We start from the raw sequence: 19,301 nt of genomic DNA on the forward strand, positions 1-19,301 counted from the left end.
TAGCCCTGAATAGACATCTGAGATCTCCCACTCCTGTTTTGCCCCCTAGTTCCTTCATCCTACTGAGTTTTTCATGGTTCTATATATTCTTTTCCACAGGTCAGGTACTCCTGTCCACTCTCAGCTGGTGTTCTGCATGCACTTCTGTGTCTGAAGATGTATTGCTGATGTATATGTGGAGAAAGATGTACTCCACATCCACGTCTCTCCTCCATCTTGTTCTGTCCTCTCTCAGGATGTTTTAAATAATATTTTAAATGGTATTGCGAAGCCAAGGAAACATGCGTTTGCTTTTAGCTTATTGACTCTTCTTAATAGTGCCTTTTCATCAGATCGGGTCAGACTAATCATGAATTATTCATTTGGCCTTTGATTTGTTACTGGTTTTTTCAAACTAACTTTCAAAAACTGGTTAAAAATTAGACCACGAGCAGCTCCAAATACCATCACAAGAAACAATCTTAAAATAATGTCCTGAAGATGTATGCTTTAGCTGCAGACAGGACACACATCCCTATTATTGTTGAAAATGCACTTTGTAACACAGGGTAGCCTAGGAGATACAATGCCTCAATGGGTTTTCAGTTTACTGAGGGCTCTGAACTGGAAACAAATTCACAGGAAATGTGAGCAGAAAAGTCAAAAGAAAACCCTGTACAAATGAGAATATTAATCATGGCTATGGAATCAAGATTGACATTCCAGAAGGCCATAAAACCCATGAGGCCCATAATCACAGAGGCAATAGTAAAAGTTACCCACAAAGAACACAGGGTATGAGGAATTAACAATAAGGAAACAATGAACATAGCTGTTGATACAACAGTCACATTTTGAACAGTGTTTTCTAATATTGCAGAATACAGATCAAAATATATGGAAACCTGGTTGCATACCATTAGGGGAACTTCACACTTCTTAGCCATGTCTCAGAACTGGTGTAGCATCAGTTTCCTATTGGTTGAAGAAGACATACTCATGGTTTAAATGAAGGCCTGGGAACAAATGATTTCCATGATGATGTAATATTAATGTTATACACAAAAAGTGGAAATTCCATTTAAAAAGTGTTTATTGCGTAGAAAAGCTGTCTTATCATTTATATCTTGACGAAGGTTTTCTACATATTTTATATATATTCTCATAACCAAAACTCTGTATGATTTTTATCTACATACTCACTGTTTTCAAAATCTGCCAGACATTTTTCCAATTTTTGCCTAGTATCTTTAAGCCAGTAGTCAAGAGTCTCAGTAATGATAACCATTACCCTGGGACCATAACTTGAAAAATGTTCTTCTACATTACAACATTGTGTGGTGTAGGAGTCATCACTTGCCAAATTTCGGACCAGTCCACTCTAAAGGAGATCAATCCTGGGTGTTCATTGGAAGGACTGATGCTAAAGCTGAAACTCCAATACTTTGGCCACCTCATGCGACGAGTTGACTCACTGGAAAAGACTCTGATGCTGGGAGCGATTGGGGGCAGGAAGATAAGGGGACAACAGAGAATGAGATGGCTGGATGGCATCACCGACTCGATGGACATGAGTTTGAGTGAACTCTGGGAGTTTGTGATGGACAGGGAGGCCTGGAGTGCTGTGATTCATGGGGTCGCACAGAGTCGACACGACTGAGTGACTGAACTGAACTGAACTGAAACCTTCCTGCGCTCAGAAACACCCATATATAGTGCTTATGATGTACAAAGTAGAGGAGCACTACAAAACACTTGGACTCGGTGCTTGTGAGAAAAGGACTAAAATATTCTCTAAAGAATAGGTTCACTGGATTCCATATGTAAAATGGATAGCCAACGGGAATCTGCTGCATGGCTCAGGAAACTCAAACAGGGGCTCTGAATCCACCTAGAGGGGTGGGATGGGGAGGGAGTTTCAAAAGGGAGGTGATATTTGTATCTCTATGGCTGATTCATGTTGAGGTTTTACAGAAAACAACCAAATTCTGTAAAGCAATTATCCTTCAATTAAAAAACAAATTGAAAAAAGAACAGATTCATTGGATGGATATCAGCTTTATATTCATCTTGGAGAAAATTACCTGGGAGGAGAAAAGACTTTTTTAATGGAGAAAATTTTTGATCAGGAGTTTCCTGCTTCTTCAGCCAGTGTAGACAGACTACTTCTCTTTTACCATCAATGGCCATAAATGCTCCAAAACAGACGATGTTATGAAAATAACAAAAGAGCAGGGTTGTTCCTATATATATGCAAAAGTGTTGTACGGACCCGAAAGAGGGCATAATTCCTGTATAGAAGGCCAGGACATTGGTGATGGTGGTAATTGTAATGGATACTGCCACTTTTGAATAGACATTGGACATCTGCTCACTTATGCTATCCATGAGACTGGTCTTCTGCCAGGCAGAAATCAAAATAAACATGTCATCGATCCCAACACCTGTTAGAGAAAGAAACAGAGTCTCCACATTTCTTAACCATCCATTTAAAATTAACAAGATCAACTCAAATGGTTTTCTTTGCCTGTCTCTCAATGCCTCACTGATCTGGCGGTGTGCTTCTGTGATTGAATGATATATCCTGTGCAAAGCAAGTGATGAGCCCTGCACTGGGATTTTGTGGTGCCTTATAATGACTGAAGGCAGACCCTAAAATGTGATTTAGGAAGACTTGTCGGGCTTTATTCAACCTCTCAGTGCCAAGAGACACCCAGCATTCCTGTGAGGAAAAGGGACAGAAATGGGCAAAGTGTCTGGACTGAAGTTTCCTTTCTAGGTCACCTTTTCCTGGTCTCTTTGGCCTTTCCATAGTTACATGGGAAATTAGAACTACTAACCTAACCAGTCGGATCATAGATTTCGATTTTTTTTTATGGCTAAATAATTAATTTATTTATTTTTTAAAATTTATTTTATTGGAGGTAAATTACCTTACATTAATATATTGTTTGGTTTTGCTATACATTGACATGAATCCGCCCCGGGTGTACATGTGTTCTCTTTCTTGAACCCCCCTCCCGCCTCCCTCTTCCCCATATCCTCCCTCCATGTCATCCCCGTGCACCGGCGCAAGCATCCTGTATCATGCGTCGAACCTGGACTGGTCACTTATAATAATATACATGCTACATTGCCATTCTCCCCAATCATCCCACCTTCACCCTCTCCCACAGAGTCCCAAAGACTATTCTATATGCCTATGTCTCTTTTGCAGTCTCGTATACAGGGTTCAGGTTACCATCTTTCTAAATTCCATATATATGCGTTAGTATACTGTACTGATGTTTTTCTTTCTGGCTTACTTCACTCTGTATAATTGGCTCCAATTTCATCCACCTCATTAAAACTGATTCAAATGCATTCTTTTTGATGGCTGAAAAATACTCCATTGTGTATATGTACAAAGCTTTCTTATCCATTCATCTGCAGATGGACATCTAGGTTGCTTCCATGTCCTGGCTATTATAAACAGTGCTGCAATGAACATTGGAGTACATGTGTCTCTTTCAATTCTGGTTTCCTCGGTGTGTATGCCCAGGAGTGCGATTGCTGGATCATATGGCAGTTCTATTTCCAGTTTTTTGAAGAATCTCCACACTGTTCTCCATAGTGGCTGTACTAGTTTGCATTCCCACCAACAGTGTAAGAGGATTCCCTTTTCTCCACACCCTCTCCAGCATTTATTGCATGTAGACTTTTGGATAGCAGCCATTCTGACTGGTGTGAAATGATATCTCATTGTGGTTTTGATTTGCATTTCTCTGATTATGAGGGATGTTGAGCATGTTTTCATGTGTTTGTTAGCCATCTGTATGTCTTCTTTGGAGAAATGTCTGTTTAGTTCTTTGGCCCATTTTTTGAATGGGTCACTTAGTTTTCTGGAATTGAGCTGCAGGAGCTGCTTGTATATTTTGGAGATTAATCCTTTATCAGTTGCTTCATTTGCTATTATTTTCTCCCATTCTGCAGGCTATCTTTTCACTTTGCTTAGAGTTTCCTTTACTGTGCAGAAGCTTTTAATTTTAATTAGGTCCCATTTGTTTATTTTTGCTTTTATTTCCAATATTCTGGGAGGTGGGTCTTGGAGGATCCTGCTGTGATTTATGTCAGAGAGTGTTTTGCCTACATTCTCCTCTAGGAGTTTTATAGTATCTGGTCTTAAATTTAGCTCTCTAATCCATTTGTAGTTTATTTTGGTGTATAGTGTTAGGAATTGTTCTAGTTTCATTCTTTTACAAGTGGCTGACCAGTTTTCCCAGCACCACTTGTTAAAGAGACTGTCTTTTGTCCATTTTATATTCTTGCCTCCTTTGTCGAAGATAAGGTGTCCATAGGTGCGTGGGTTTATCTCTGGGCTTTCTATTTTGTTCCATTGATCTATATTTCTGTCTTTATGTCAGTACCATACTGTCTTGATGACTGTGGCTTTGTAGTAGAGCCTGAAGTCTGGCAGGTTAATTCCTCCAGTTCCATTTTTCTTCTTCAAGATTGCTTTGGCTATTCGAAGTTTTTTGTATTTCCATACAAATTGTGAGATTATTTGTTCTAGTTCTGTGAAAAATATTGTTGGTAGCTTGATAGGGATTGCATTGAACTTATAAATTACTTTGGGTAGTATACTCATTTTCACAATATTTATTCTTCCAATCCACGGACACGGTATATTTCTCCATCTATTAGTGTCCTCTTTGATTTCTTTCACTAGTGTTTTATAGTTTTCTATGTACAAGTCTTTTGTTTCCTTAGGTAGATATATTCCTAAGTATTTAATTCTTTTCATTGCAACAGTGAATGGAATAGTTTCCTTAATTTCTCTTTCTATTTTCTCATTATTAGTGTATGGGAATGCAAGGGATTTCTGTGTGTTGATTTTATATCCTGCAACTTTACTGCATGCATTGATTAGCTCTAGTAGTTTTCTGGTAGAGTCTTTAGGGTTTTCTGTGTAGAGGATCATGTCATCAGCGAACAGTGAAAGTTTTACTTCTTCTTTTCCAATTTGTATTCCTTTTATGTCTTTTTCTGCTCTGATTGCTGTAGCCAAAACTTCCAGAACTATGTTGAATAGTAGTGGTGAGAGTGGGCACCCTTGTCTTGTTCCTGACTTTAGGTGAAACATTTTCAGTTTTTCACCATTGAGGATAATGTTTGCTGTGGGTTTGTCGTATATAGCTTTTATTATGTTGAGATATGTCCCTTCTATTCCCACTTTCTGGAGAGTTTTTATCATAAATGGATGTTGTAGTTTGTCAAAGGCTTTCTCTGCATCTATTGAGATAATCATATGATTTTTATTTTTCAGTTTGTTAATGTGGTGTATTACGTTGATTGATTTGCGGATATTGAAGAATCCTTGCATTCCTGGGATAAAGCCCACTTGGTCATGATGTATGATCTTCTTAATGTGTTGTTGGATTCTGATTGCTAGAATTTTGTTAAGGATTTTTGCATCTATGTTCATCAGTGATATTGGCCTGTAGTTTTCTTTTTTTTGGGATCTTTACCAGGTTTTGGGATTAGGGTGATAGTGGCCTCAGAGAATGAGTTTGGAAGTTTTCCTTCCTCAGCAATTTTCTGAAAGAGTTTGAGTATAATAGGTGTTAGCTCTTCACTAAATTTTCGGTAGAATTCAGCTGTGAAGCCGTATGGACCTGGGCTTTTTTTTTTTTTTTTTTTTTTGCTAGAAGCTTTCCGATTACTCCCTCTATTTCCGTGCTTGTGATGGGTCTGTTCAGATTTTCTATTTCTTCCTGGTTCAGTTTTGGCAAGGTGTACTTTTCTAGGAATTTGTCCATTTCTTCCAAGTTATTCCTTTTATTGCCATATAATTGCTGATAGTATTCTTTAAAAATCCTTTGTATTTCTGTGTTGTCAGTTGTGATCTCTCCATTTTCATTTCTAATTTTATTGATTTGGTTCTTCTCCCTTTCTTTCTTGATGAGTCTGGATAGTGGTTTGTCAATTTTATTTACCTTCTCAAAGAACCAGCTTTTGGCTTTGTTGATTTTTGCTATGGTCTCTTTTGTTTCTTTTGCATTTATCTCTGCCCTAATTTTTATGATTTCTTTCCTTCTGGTAACCCTGGGGTTCTTCATTTCTTCCTTTTCTAGTTTCTTTAGATGTAGAGTTAGGTTATTTGACTTTTTTCTTGTTTCTTGAGGTGTGCCTGTATTGCTATGAACTTCCCCCTTAGCACTGCTTTTACAGTGTCCCAGAGGTTTTGGGTTGTTGTGTTTTCATTTTCATTCATTTCTATGCATATTTTAATTTCTCTTTTGATTTCTTCTATGATTTGTTCATTATTAAGCAGTGTGTTGTTCAGCCTCCATATGTTGGCATTTTTAATAGTTTTTCTCCCGTAATTGAGATCTAATCTTATTGCATTGTGGTCAGAAAAGATGCTTGGAATGATTTCATTTTTTTTTGAATTTACCAAGGCTAGATTTATGGCCGAGGATGTGATCTATCCTGGAAAAGGTTCCGTGTGCGCTTGAGAAAAAGATGAAATTAATTGTTTTAGGGTGAAATGTCCTATAGATATCCATTAGGTCTAACTGGTCTATTGTATCATTTAAAGTTTGTGTTTCCTTGTTAATTTTCTATTTAGTTGATCTATCCATAGATGTAAGTGGGGTATTAAAGTCTCCCACTATTATTGTGTTATTGTTGATTTCCCCTTTCATAATTGTTAGTAATTGTCTTACATATTATGGTGCTCCTATGTTGGGTGCATAAATATTTATAATTGTTATATCTTCTTCTTGGATTGATCCTTTGATCATTATGTAGTTTCCTTCTTTGTCTCTTTTCACAGCCTTTGTTTTAAAATCTATTTTATCTGATATGAGTATTGCTACTCCTGCTTTCTTTTGGTCTCTATTTGTGTGGAATATCTTTTTCCAGCCCTTCACTTTCAGTCTGTATGTGTCCCTCGATTTGAGGTGGGTCTCTTGTAGACAACATATATAGGGGTCTTGTTTTTGTGTCCATTCAGCCAGGCTTTGTCTTTTGGTTGGGGCATTCAACCCATTTACGTTTAAGGTGATTATTGATAAGTATGATCCCGTTGCCATTTTCTTTATGGTTTTGGGTTCGAGTTTATATACCCTTTCTCTGTTTCCAGTCTAGAGAAGATCCTTTAGTATTTGTTGGAGAGCTGTTTTGGTGATGCTGAATTCTCTCAGCTTTTGCCTGTCTGTAAAGCTTTTGATTTCTCCTTCATATTTGAATGAGATCCTTGCTGGGTACAGTAATCTGGTCTGTAGGTTATTTTCTTTCATCACTTTAAATGTGTCTTGCCATTCCCTCCTGGCCTGTAGAGTTTCTGCTGAATGATCAGCTGTTATCCTTATGGGGATCCCCTTGTGTGTTATTTATTGTTTTCCCTTGCTGCTTTTAATATTTTTTCTTTGTGTTTGATCTTTGTTAATTTGATTAATGTGTGCCTTGGGGTATTTTGCCTTGGGTTTATCCTGTTAGGGACTCTCTGTGTTTCTTGGACTTGGCTGATTATTTCCTTCCCCATTTTAGGGACATTTTCAAATATTATCTCCTCAAGTATTCTCTCATGGTCTTTCTTTTTGTCTTCTTCTTCTGGGACTCCTATGATTCGAATGTTGGGACGTTTAATATTGTCCCATATGTCTCTAATATTGTCCTCATTTTTTAAAATTCTTTTTTCTTTTTCCGACTCTGTTTCATTTATTTCTACAATTCTGTCTTCTAGCTCGCTTATCCTGTCTTCTGCCTCCATTATTCTACTGTTTGTGCCCTCGAAAGTGTTTCTGATCTCATCTATTGTATTATTCATTGTATATTGACTCTTTTTTATTTCCTCTAATTCCTTATTGAACATTTCTTCCATCTTCTCATTCCTTTTCTCCAGTTTATTTATCTGTAACTCCATTTTGCTTTCCAGATTTTGAATCATTTTCACAAGTAAAATTTGAAATTCTTTATCGGGTAGGTTCCCTATATCTTCCTCTTTTGTTTGTGTTGTTGGGCATTTATCCTGTACCTTTACTTGTTGGGTATTTCTCTGCCTCTTCATCTTGCTTATATTGCTGTGTTCGGGGTGGCCTTTCCATCTTCTGACAGTTTGTGTAGTTCTCTTTATTATGTAGTTACCTCGTTGTGTGTGGGGTTGGATGAGTGACTTGTCAAGGTTCCCTGGTTAGGGAAGCTTGAGTAGATGTTCTGGTGGGTGGAGCTGGGTTTCTTCTCTCTGGAGTGCAATGAAGTGTCGAGTAATGAGTTTGAGATGTCAGTGGGTTTGGGGTGGCTTTGGGCAGCCTGTATATTGAAGCTCAGTGCTATTCTCCTGTGTTGCTGGATAGCTTGCGTAGTATGTCTTTCACTGAAACTTGTTGACTCTTGGGTGGTGCCTGGTTTCAGTGCATGTATGGAGGCCTTTGATGAGTACCTATCAATTAATGTTCTGTGGAACCGGAGATCTCTGGTGTTCTCAGGATTTGGCCTTAAGCCTCTGCCTCTGATTTTCAGTCTTATTCTTGCAGGAGGCTCAAGGCTTCTCCCTCTTCTGTTTTCTGGTCTCCTCAGTGTCTAATTCCCGTCCTTACACCAGGATGCGGTGGTGGACACTTTTTTTTTTTTTCCTGGCTCTCCTATTCAGTCCTGCTATAGGGAGGTAGGAACAGCTAACAAATATCCCTGGCGTCTGTGGGGAGTGCTCGCGGTGTCTCGGCTACACTGGGAATGCTCCCTCTCCAGGAGTGTCTGCTTTCCCTGTTTATGCTGCTTAGGCTTTAGTTTGCTCTGCTGTGAGCTGTCCGCGGCTGGCGCTGGGTTGCATGCACTTCCCATGTCTGAGCGGCTCAGGTTCAGGTCCTTGGGTACTCAACAAAGGCGCAGACTTGGCTGGGCCTGCGTTTTGTGCCTTCCCCGGTCCTAGAAGCTCAGGTGACCAGGCATTTGGCGAGCGCGGTCGCTGCGACTTATCACCTTCCCGGTCCCTGCCAGCTCGGTTTTCCAGGAGTACAACTGGCGCACTTTCTCAGGCGGATATCGGCCGGCCTGAACCCAAGAAGTCCTGGCCAGCAAGGAAGCCTGCCTGCAGCTTGGCACAGGAAGCCTCTCTGGGGCCGCAGCTGCCCCCGCCCCAGCGCTGGCTCCCCTCCCAGCCTGCGTCGGTGGGGGTTGGGGGATGGGCCGCCCGCTGCCGGCTTGCTCTGCTCAGCGCCCGGTTCTGTGGGCGGGGCTGGTTTGGGGCTTTTCGCAGGCCTTTTCCAGCCCTCTCGCCCTTCAGCTGCAACCTCTGCTCTGGTATCTTAAGTTCGAGCCTTCAGTTTGCCCTGGGGCGTTCAAGCCCGGTTCTCCCTCTAAGCGCAGCCACCAGTTCTCCCTCTAAGTGCACAGCCGTTCTCCCTCTAAGCACAGCCGCCAGTTCACCCTCTAAGCGCTGCTGCTGGAGCCTCCCTGTCCAGCCCCCACCTGCTAGTGAGGGGCGTGGGTGTCTGCGCCGCTTCTCCACTGAGAGTTTCCTCTGGGCACTTAGTCTGTGAGTTTTAATTATGTCTTTTGTCTCCCAGTTATGTGGCCCTCTGAGGTTCCACTCGCCAGTGTTTCCAGGTGTTTGGAAACTTCTCTCTATCTCTTTTTTTTTAAGCCTCCCTTCCCGGGACGGAGCTCCATCCCTCCTTCTTTTGTCTCTCTTTTTATCTTTTTATCTATTTCCTACCTCCTTTCGCCGACTATGGGCTGCTTTTCTGAGTGCCTGATGTCCTCTGCCGGTATTCAGAAGTTTTTTTTGTGGGATTTACTCAGCGTTCAAATGTTCTTTTGTTGATTTTGTGGGGGAGAAAGTGACCACCCCATCCTATTCCTCGGCCATCTTCCCGTGCTCAGCTCGATTTTCAAGGGACTTGTGATCCATGTCGTTACTCTGTACTTTTACTTAGACCTGAAACTATTCGGATGGAAGCGCCTAGCCTTGCTAGGAGCTGAAAGTTACAAGAGTACATTTGGGATCAAGGCAGAGCTGTCAGGCTAGAGGTCATTCTCATGGATGGCTGCCTCAGGGTCCAGAGTCCTAAAAGTAAGTCTTTGTCATGGCTGTGCCTCTGATCTATGTGGGTAGAAGACTTGATGGTGACCATGAGGTTTTTGAAGACACAGATCGGGAATTGCAGGATCTGGTCAGCTTGGAAGTGCAAGTACCTTTGGTATTGCTAGCTCTTAGCAGTCCAGAGAAAGCTCTCCAATGGCTCATGTCTCAACTCCCTAGATATTCCTTCTGTGGAATGTGTGGGAATGAACTGAAAGGATTGGCCCTAGTAACTTGAGGACCGAAATCACTTTTTCCTCGCTGACTGACCCTTCCCTCCCTCTTTTGCTGTCACATATACTGGTGTGGCGACACTCAGAAGAGACATCTTGGATTCTTTGTTCATCTCTTTATAACTCAAAGCTTCCAATGTGATTAGGACTGTACTCAGGAATGTGCACAGGCACATGGAACATGGATGCTTCCCCTAGAAGACTAGCTTGGGAAACATTCCAGGAAAGCTACTCTGATCCACCCCAGGTGGCATCAGAGAAGTGAAAATCAGACAAAGGTCTTAATGGTGAGGAACTGGACACCAATCTGGGATGCCATCAGGTATACCCCTGGTGCATCTCCACCCCACCTAGGTAGTGGAACCAGGAGGGACGGATAAGTCACCTGTGTTGGTAAGGGACAGAATAAGTCCAACCAGGGAAGGAAAGCTTCGGTGGAACATCTGTCTAAACCACCATCTAGAGCAGGGAGGGACACCTCCGGTGGAAAGAAGCCACGGCTGTGGATGCTGTTTTTTTCTCTCTTGCAAGGGGGAGCTAGCAGGTCCAGAACCACCTCTTTAAAATGTATTTTTATAAGCAGGGACAAGTTTGGTTCCCAGAGTGTAAGAAAGACATGCCTGATCTTTTTCTTTGATACCGAATGGCCATGGTATCCTTTGGAAGAAGGGGAACACTGGTTGGCTGAAGGGTCTCAATTATAATACTGTTTTACAATTAGATCAGTTCTGTAGAAAACAAGAGAAATGGGTAGGAGTGCCATATGTGTTGCTCTTTATCGCTCTGCGAGACATGCCAGACTTATGTCCTAAGGGTGCAGATTTGGGTGTGAAACCTTCAGCTGCCTCCTCTTCTCTTACTTTGCCCCTGTGTCTGGGGCTCCCAACTAAACAGGCTGAGTCAGGGCACCCTTCCAGAAGGGATTGCCTCAGTCTCAGTAGAAATTCATACAGTCCCAATTCATAGACACTTTTATAGGAGTAACTTTATGACCTTACTTGGAGAGATATAACAATCTTGGGACAGATGCTCACTCCTGACATGAGAACTTGAGTTTTGGGAGAAACTACTACTTTTTTTTTTTTTAAGTTCTCTGAAATATTTCAATATTTCTGCAGGTTTAGTAACATCGTAAAATACATTTCAACTAAAATTCACAAATCTAAAAACCTGTTAGGCATTTTTAGGTGTTTTAAGATGGAAATGAAGACCAATGTTACATCGTAATATGCCAATTGCAAATAGTACTTCAAATAGCAAATACTACAGTTTGTTCCAAACTTTAAAAACTATTCATGAACTCAACACTGAACTATTGATGGCTATGAGAATTATTTCCTAGCCTTTTTGAAAATTTCAACCCATTTACGTTTAAGGTAAGAAACTACTACTTTTGAAGATGAGTGGCTTAAGCACGAGACAAGGGGGAAAGAGGGAACACAAAATAGCCCTCCTCCCTCCTGGGAGCCAACCAGTTCCCATGACGAGCCAGACTGTGACTATAGCATGCCTAAACGAAGGTGGGATCGGAATCACTTTGCCAGGTGTATCCTTGAAGGACTCAGGCGAGTGCACATGAAGACTTTAAACTATACTAAGTTGGCTGACACAGAACAGGGATAGAAGAAAACTCCTGATAAATTCCTAGATAGACTACAAGAGGCTCTCCGGAAGTTTACTGACTTTGATCCCAAAAGTACAGAGGAAGGAATAATCTGAAAGTTGATTTCTCACTCAGTCAGCTCCAGATATCTGCCATAAGTTATGAAAACAGGCATTTGGACCAAACCAGTCTTTAAAAAACTGTTACAGCTGGCTCAGATGGTATATCATGGTAAAGAATACCAGGAGGAAAGTAGGAGGAAAAAAAAAAAAAAACAAAAACCTGGCAAAAGAACAAAGCCCCAGCAATACCTGTTAGATCCATCCTGAAATAGACTGAGGAAAAGTGTCCAGAGTAACCCAGGTGAAAAGGGGTGGACTTGTTATTACGGTGGAAAGGCGAGGCATCTCAAGCTGGGTTGCCCTCAGGCATCTAACCTGCACCCGGCTCCATGTCCGGTCTATAAAATGACCACACCTGAGGAGAGACTGTCCTCTGAGACACAGGTCCCAGGGGTTGGACTCTCAAGGCAATCTGGACTGAAAATACCTGGGGGTCCCCACACAAGCTCCCCTTCTAATTACACCTGTGGAAACCTGAGAATTAATAACTATGGGAAGACAATTGATCAATTTTCTTTTGGACATTTGGACAACTTTCACTGTGCTCACTGAAGCCCCTGGTCTGCTTTCCTCCTGACTACTGTAATGGGATGAGCTGTCTGGATGAGCCAAATGCTATTATTTCAGTCATCTTTTAAGCTTCAACTGGGGCTCCATGCTGTTTTCTCACGAAGTTCTGATTAAGCTGCAGTCTCCCTCACCCCTTCTAGGGAGGCATATGCTGAACATGGTCCAGGCCTCTGTTTTCATGAATATGGAGCCTGCTCTTTTAAGTGAACAAAATGTAAATCCTAGAGTGTGGGCTGATGGAAAAACTGTGGGTTGAGCACAAAATGCTGTTTCTGTTGTTATCAAGCTCAAAACCCCTCACCTATTTTCATATCAATAGCAGTATACACGAAAGCCTGAGGTTAAGGAATAGGCAAAACCTTACTGTACTGACTTCTCATGATGTAAGTGGGATCTTAAACTCTAAAGTTCAGAGCAATAATTTTCCATCTTAAAGATACTGTAACTCAAGGGGTGTCAAAAGTTCTCGGAATAGAATATTACTTACACTGTTCCTGGAGACCCCAATCTTCAGGAAATGTTGAAAAGGCTAATACCGTTATTAAAGGACATCCATGTAAGCTAACTCGGGAAACACAAGACAGTTGGTTTAAAGTTTTCCCCATAACTTTAACGAGGGCTTGAACTGCCCCTAAGAAGAAGGGGCTGTCTCTACGAGACTGTTTTCATGCATGGATTTTGTCCTAGATCCTGAAAGCTTAGAATTAACTATGTGACTCAGCTTTCAGATTTTCAGCCTCCTCATCAGGGAAAGACTTCGCATGGTGGGATTCTCCACTTCAAGGAAAGGACTTTCTTCAGCTCTGCGAATACCTGCACTTACAGCAATCATATATGATGTCTCGTCTTGATCTGATGACATCTAACAACCCTAAAATAGATGATGTAACTATGGACATAATGTGACTTTTAATTTTGATTATGTTTTAACTTGGTTTAATGGGTATTTTGCCTTACATCTGTAACTGTAAAATGGGGTTTGTTTCTAACCATCTGAAAGCTTCTACGTTACAAATGGTTGTCCAGGCTCCTACGAGTGCCACAGCCTCCTCCAACTATTACTCGGGGCCCCTGGATCAGAGACCCTCAATATGATGGTTAAGAGAATATATTGCCTCTACAACATAGGGACAATGTCCCTCAACAACAGGAAGTAGTTATGGAATGAAAACAATGGCCCTTTTCCTTGTCAACATGATCCTCCTCAAAGAAAAGGGGGGAATGAGAGAGTTCCTAGGTAGGTTGATAAGAAGACCAGGGTCCCCAAGGAGGAGAAAGGGGTCCAGAGCCATCGAGAAGAAGAAAGGGATCTGAGGCTCCCAAGGAGAAAAGGACAAACGATCTTTGCTACATTGCTTTGTCTTAGTGAATATAACAATGCATCTTGCTCAAGGACATGTTTCTGCTTAACAAGAACATTCTGACTAATCCTGTCATCTTAAAATGGATATTATAGGAGTGGGTCTGGTAAGATCTTTCTATTGTTCATTCTAATCTTGTTCATTTAAGATGTATGTTGTGGAAGTGGGTCTGAAAAAAGTATATAAGGCCTTGATAAGACTAGCTAGGGGGGCACTCTGCCTTCCCCTTCTGATGTCTATGTCAGAAGCTTTTGCTGTCCCTTTTTATACTTTAATAAACCTCTGCTACACAGAAGCTTTTGAGTGATCAAGCCTGGTCCCTGGTGGAGAAGAAGCTAAATATTCTTCTTTGGAGATCACGAATCCAACATCATTCACAGTAAGCTATCATACAGTTAGTTTTTGTTTTTTCCTATTCTAAATCACACTGAAATAAACATCCTTATTCTATTTTGTGAGCACCTGTCCAATAATTAGGACGAATTCCCCGAAATGGAGTTGGCAGCTCAGATTCCATTTAAAATTGCAAAGTTATATTTTAAATGTGCACCAATTTACACATTTCCCTCAGCAGAATGCTTGTTTATTTGCATACAACCTTCCCCAAACCTTCAGTCTTGCTATAATATTCATTAATCTAATAAAAAGACAAAGTGTCTCACTTTTAGTTTAATTGCATCCCTTGATTAATGGAAAGGTCAAATATTTCTTTCTTATATTTTCAATGATAAGTGTTTTGGATTCTGTATATGTGTGTGTGTGTGTGTGTGTGTGTTTGTGAACTGCCTGTTCATGTCTCTGGTCTGTGTTTTTCCATCTGGGGTACTAGATTTTTCCAACTCTTAAAGGCACATAAGACAGAAGATGACATGGTTGGATGCCATCACCGACTCAATGGACATGAGTTTGGGTAAATTCCGGGAGTGGGTGATGGACAGGGAGGCCTGGCATGCTGCAGTCCGTGGGGTTGCAAAGAGTTGGACAGTACTGAGTGACTGAACTGAACTGAACTGAAAGGCACATAATTCCATTTGATTTTCTTTTTCTCCCAATTCCTCATTTTGGATCTGTAGAGTCACCTTCATATAACTATTTTGACTAATCTATCACAGTACCCTTCCTTTACCCACCCTACACCCCCACATACACAGTGTGCAGCCTTATGCTTTGTTTTACTCACCTAGAATAAGAAATAGTGAATTTGCAGCTATGATCACAAATGGCACCACAATGTACAACATCAGGCCAAAATTGCTCACCACTACCAAGGCAGCAGAAATGACTCCAAAGGCTGCGACCCACATTTTGTTTCGTACACAGCCACACCTGCAAATATGGAGGGGAAAAGTCATGGAACTTGTGGTGGTAGCTTCCACACTGAAATTCCAGCAATTCATAACATTCTTGACTCGGACACATCTTCAGAGACCTCTTGCGCAATATTTCCCATATCTGTCTGCTGGAGAACTTTAATTTCCAGGCACTAGCCCAGGCCAACTGAACAGAAGATGGGGAGGGGGGAGGCATGGACAGAATAGTTGGGAATCTGTGCTGTTACCAAACTATACCAGTTGATTCTTAAGCAGCAAGCCAAGCATGAATCCACTGACTGGACTTTCAAAATCACAAAGATATACTAAAGCATTGCAAAGAGCTAATTCCACTCTGATCTTCACAGGAGCGTGAATGGAAGTAAGCAGTATGAAAGGGCCCATGTCCAGGTATCTTCTCACCCACTTATGAGTCAAATTAGCTAGAAACACAATCCTAAATATCTCCTGTATGTCAAAGCTGGTTTAATATATATTGTGGCTAACAAAAAGAATGAAAGCCTTCTTCTAAAAGATTTTTGTGGTTCTCCTCTGCTAGAGATGTGTGTTCTAGAAAACAAGCTCTGTGTGTGTGTGTGTGCGTGTGTGCGCAGTCGATTCAGTCAGGTCCGACTGTTTGTGACCCTATGGACTCTAGTCCACTAGGCTCCTCTATCCATGGGAGTCTCCAGGCACAATTAATGGAGTAGGTTGCCATACCCTCCCTCTAGGGGATATTCCCCACCCAGGGGTCAAACCTGAATCTCTTGTGTCTCCTGCATTGCAGGCGGATTCTTTATCGCTGAGCCACCAGGGAAGCCCAAGAAAGGTGGCTGCTGCTGCTGCTGCATCACTTCAGTCGTGTCCGACTCTGTGTGATCCCATAGACAGAAGCCCACCAGGGTCCCCCGTCCCTGGGATTCTCCAGGCAAGAACACTGGAGTGGGTTGCCATTTCCTTCTCCAATGTGTGAAAGTGAAAAGTGAAAGTGAAGTCGCTCAGTTAGCGACCGGCTCCTCCATCCATGGGATTTTCTAGGCAAGAGTACTGGAGTGGCTTGCCATTGCCTTCTCCGAGAAAGGTGGCTACTAATTACGAAAAAAAAAAAAAAAGTAACATGTACTCCATTTTGAATAACATCTTAGGCCTGTTTCTTGGTTGGAGCAACAAAAATGGGGATATATACACAACATTTAAAAAAGACTGGATTTAATACTTTAACTCCCCAACAAGCACAACTTTCCATCTTAAAATATTGACGACAATCTCTAGGTTCCTGTTTTACTTCATTGCTAAATTATTCCAAACAAATGACTGACAACTGCCTCTAGAAAATTTAGTAGAAGAGAAAAACTAAGTTTCGTTTGAAGACTAGCACAGTAAACTATGGAAGTGGAGCTACTGATTTCCAAAAAGCAAGAATATAACTAAGACCTTGTTCATGCAAGGCCACATTAAAATAACTAAATTTTCCTCTTATTAAAACAGCTATGTGGGTCTGTATTTCACTTTTTCTCAAACTGATGTTGTTATCAGTTAAACTCAGGGCCCCAAATCAACATACGCACACACATACTCACACACACACACAACGTATTTTGTTTTGATTACAGAAAAAGAAATTGATTACAACCAATACTTTCTTAAAGCAACAACATTGGCTTACAGAAGTTTAAGATAAAAGTACCACAGATGAACCTTGAAATCAGAAAGATTAACAGGATAAAAGTTACATATGACATGTTTAACTCTATTCCCTCTTTCAGGTTTCTGGATTGTTGGTATAAATTTTTCAGAGGATGGGGGGAGTGAAGTATATTATTGGCTAGAGTGATTATTTGACTTTGACTAGTTGCTGTGTTGACTCTCTCTAAGTGAACTTTATTTTAATTTTCAATAGGCAATGGAAGGGAAGACGTGTATATAGAACACTAGTGAATACACTTGCAGATTTTCTAGTCCCCAAGGAGGACTTTGGTTAGGCAGTTTTATGACTTAGGGAGTCTTAGAACTTTAGATTCCTGCAATCCTAGAACATAGCTCTGCAGACTCTGATCTACAGTTTGTAGAGAAGTTGCAGAATCCATGTGTGTAAAAATTTCTACATGTGATTCTACTGCTCAGGCGGACTTGGGCATCACTGGCAGCAAAGTGACCAATCAAAACAGCTACTAGAAAAACAGAAACTACACATTGAAGAAAGCATAAATCAGGGGTTTCCTGGTGGTCCAGTGGTTAGGACTCCTTGGTGCTTTCACTGCTGGGGCCTGGGTTTGCCTCCAAAAGAGGCACCAATGGATGAAATATTATAATACGCTATAATATATACATAATATAAACACCCAAACAATAGAAGTAAGTCCTTCCTTGTCAGGAGTTATTTTAAATCTAAACAGATTAAACTTTCCAGTCAAAAAGCAGATATGGTCAGAATGGATAAAACAGCATGATTCAAATATATGCTATTTACAAGAGATACCGTTTACATCCAGAGACTTAAATAGATTGAAAGATAAGAGGAATGAAATAGATACTTCCTATGAATACTAACCAAAAGAGGCTAGGAGCGCCTATACAGTTAATAGAAAACATGCTGCTGCTGCTGCTAAGTCGCTTCAGTCGTGTCTGACTCTGTGCAATCCCATAGACAGGAGACGACCAGGCTCCACCATCCCTGGGATTCTCCAGGCAAGAACACTGGAGTGGGTTGCCATTTCCTTCTCCAATGTGTGAAAGTGAAAAGTGAAAGTGAAGTCGCTCAGTCATGTCCAACTAGTAGCGACCCCATGGACTGCAGCCCACCAGGCTCCTCTGTCCATGCAATTCTCCAGGCAAGAGTACTGGAGTGGCTTGCCATTGCCTTCTCCAATAGACAACATAGACTATTTCAAAAGAACTGAAAGGAAGGGAACACTTCCTAACTCTTCTGATGATGCCATGTTACACTGATATCAATGCAGACTAAGATAGCACAAGGAAGCTACATATAATACTTATAGATACAAATATCCTCAACAAAATTCGAGCAAACACAATTCAATAAGCATGTTAAAAGGAGTATACATTATGACCATGTGGGATTTACCCAGGAATGGAAGAGTGGTTCAACATGAGAGTGTCAATCAATGTAATACAGCACACTTTCAGAACAAAGGATAAAAAACCATATGAATCTCTCAAAAGGTACAGAAAAGGCACTTGACAAAACGTTCAAAAACAAGGAATGGAAGGAAAGTTCCTCAAAATTATAAGGGCAATTATGAAAACTGCACAGCTGACATTGTACTCAACGGTGAGAAAAAGAAATCTTTCCCTCTAAGATCAGGAACAAGATAAGGATGCCCACTTTCATCAGTGGCATTCAAAGATGTACTAGAAGTGCTAATCAGCGTAATTAGATAGGATGTTGACTTTAAAGAAATTCAAACTAGGAAGGAAGAACTTTATATCCTTTTACAGATTGTATGATCATATGTATGAAAACTCCAATGAATCCAAAGAAAGCTACTAACATTAGTAAACAAATTCAGTAATGCTTCAAGATACAAGATCAACACAGGATTCAGTTGTTTCTATCCATGTACAATGAACAATCACAAAAAGAAATGAAGAAAGTGATTTCATTTAGTGTTTAAAATAATGAAATACTTAGGAATACATTTAACCAAAGAAGTGAAAGACTAGTACATGGAAAACTACAAAACATTGGTGAAAGAAACTAAAGAAGACCTAAATTAATGGAAAGACTTTCATAGTCCATGGGGAAGAACACTTAATATTGTCAAAAATGAAAATCTCGCCTAAGGTGATCTACACATTAATCACAATCTCTATCAAAATTTCAACAGCTTTTTTCCAGAAATGTATAGGTCAACATTCAAATTTATATAGAGTTAAAGGAGCCCTGGATATTCCATAGTAAGCTTGAAAAGAAAAAAGAAATGGACAACTGAGATTTCCAGATTTCTTTCTTTTCTTTTTTTTTTAAACAGCAGGCCAGATTTATACTGCAAACAGACTCCCTGATAACTTGGGTGACTTCCCTTAAGTGCCACAG

The 19,301-nt window shown here is 40.7% G+C and overlaps 1 pseudogene; it reads right to left on the bottom strand.

The window, feature by feature from the left end:
* Positions 1-354: 354 nt before the first annotated feature.
* LOC129556185 (patched domain-containing protein 3-like) lies at positions 355-16,372 on the bottom strand (annotated as a pseudogene).
* Between the last annotated feature and the right edge of the window lie 2,929 nt (positions 16,373-19,301).

The sequence above is a fragment of the Moschus berezovskii genome, chromosome 15, assembly GCF_049115385.1.
Source record: "Moschus berezovskii isolate FMDL1 chromosome 15, NW_MosBer_1.0, whole genome shotgun sequence".
NCBI classification, from domain to species: domain Eukaryota; kingdom Metazoa; phylum Chordata; class Mammalia; order Artiodactyla; family Moschidae; genus Moschus; species Moschus berezovskii.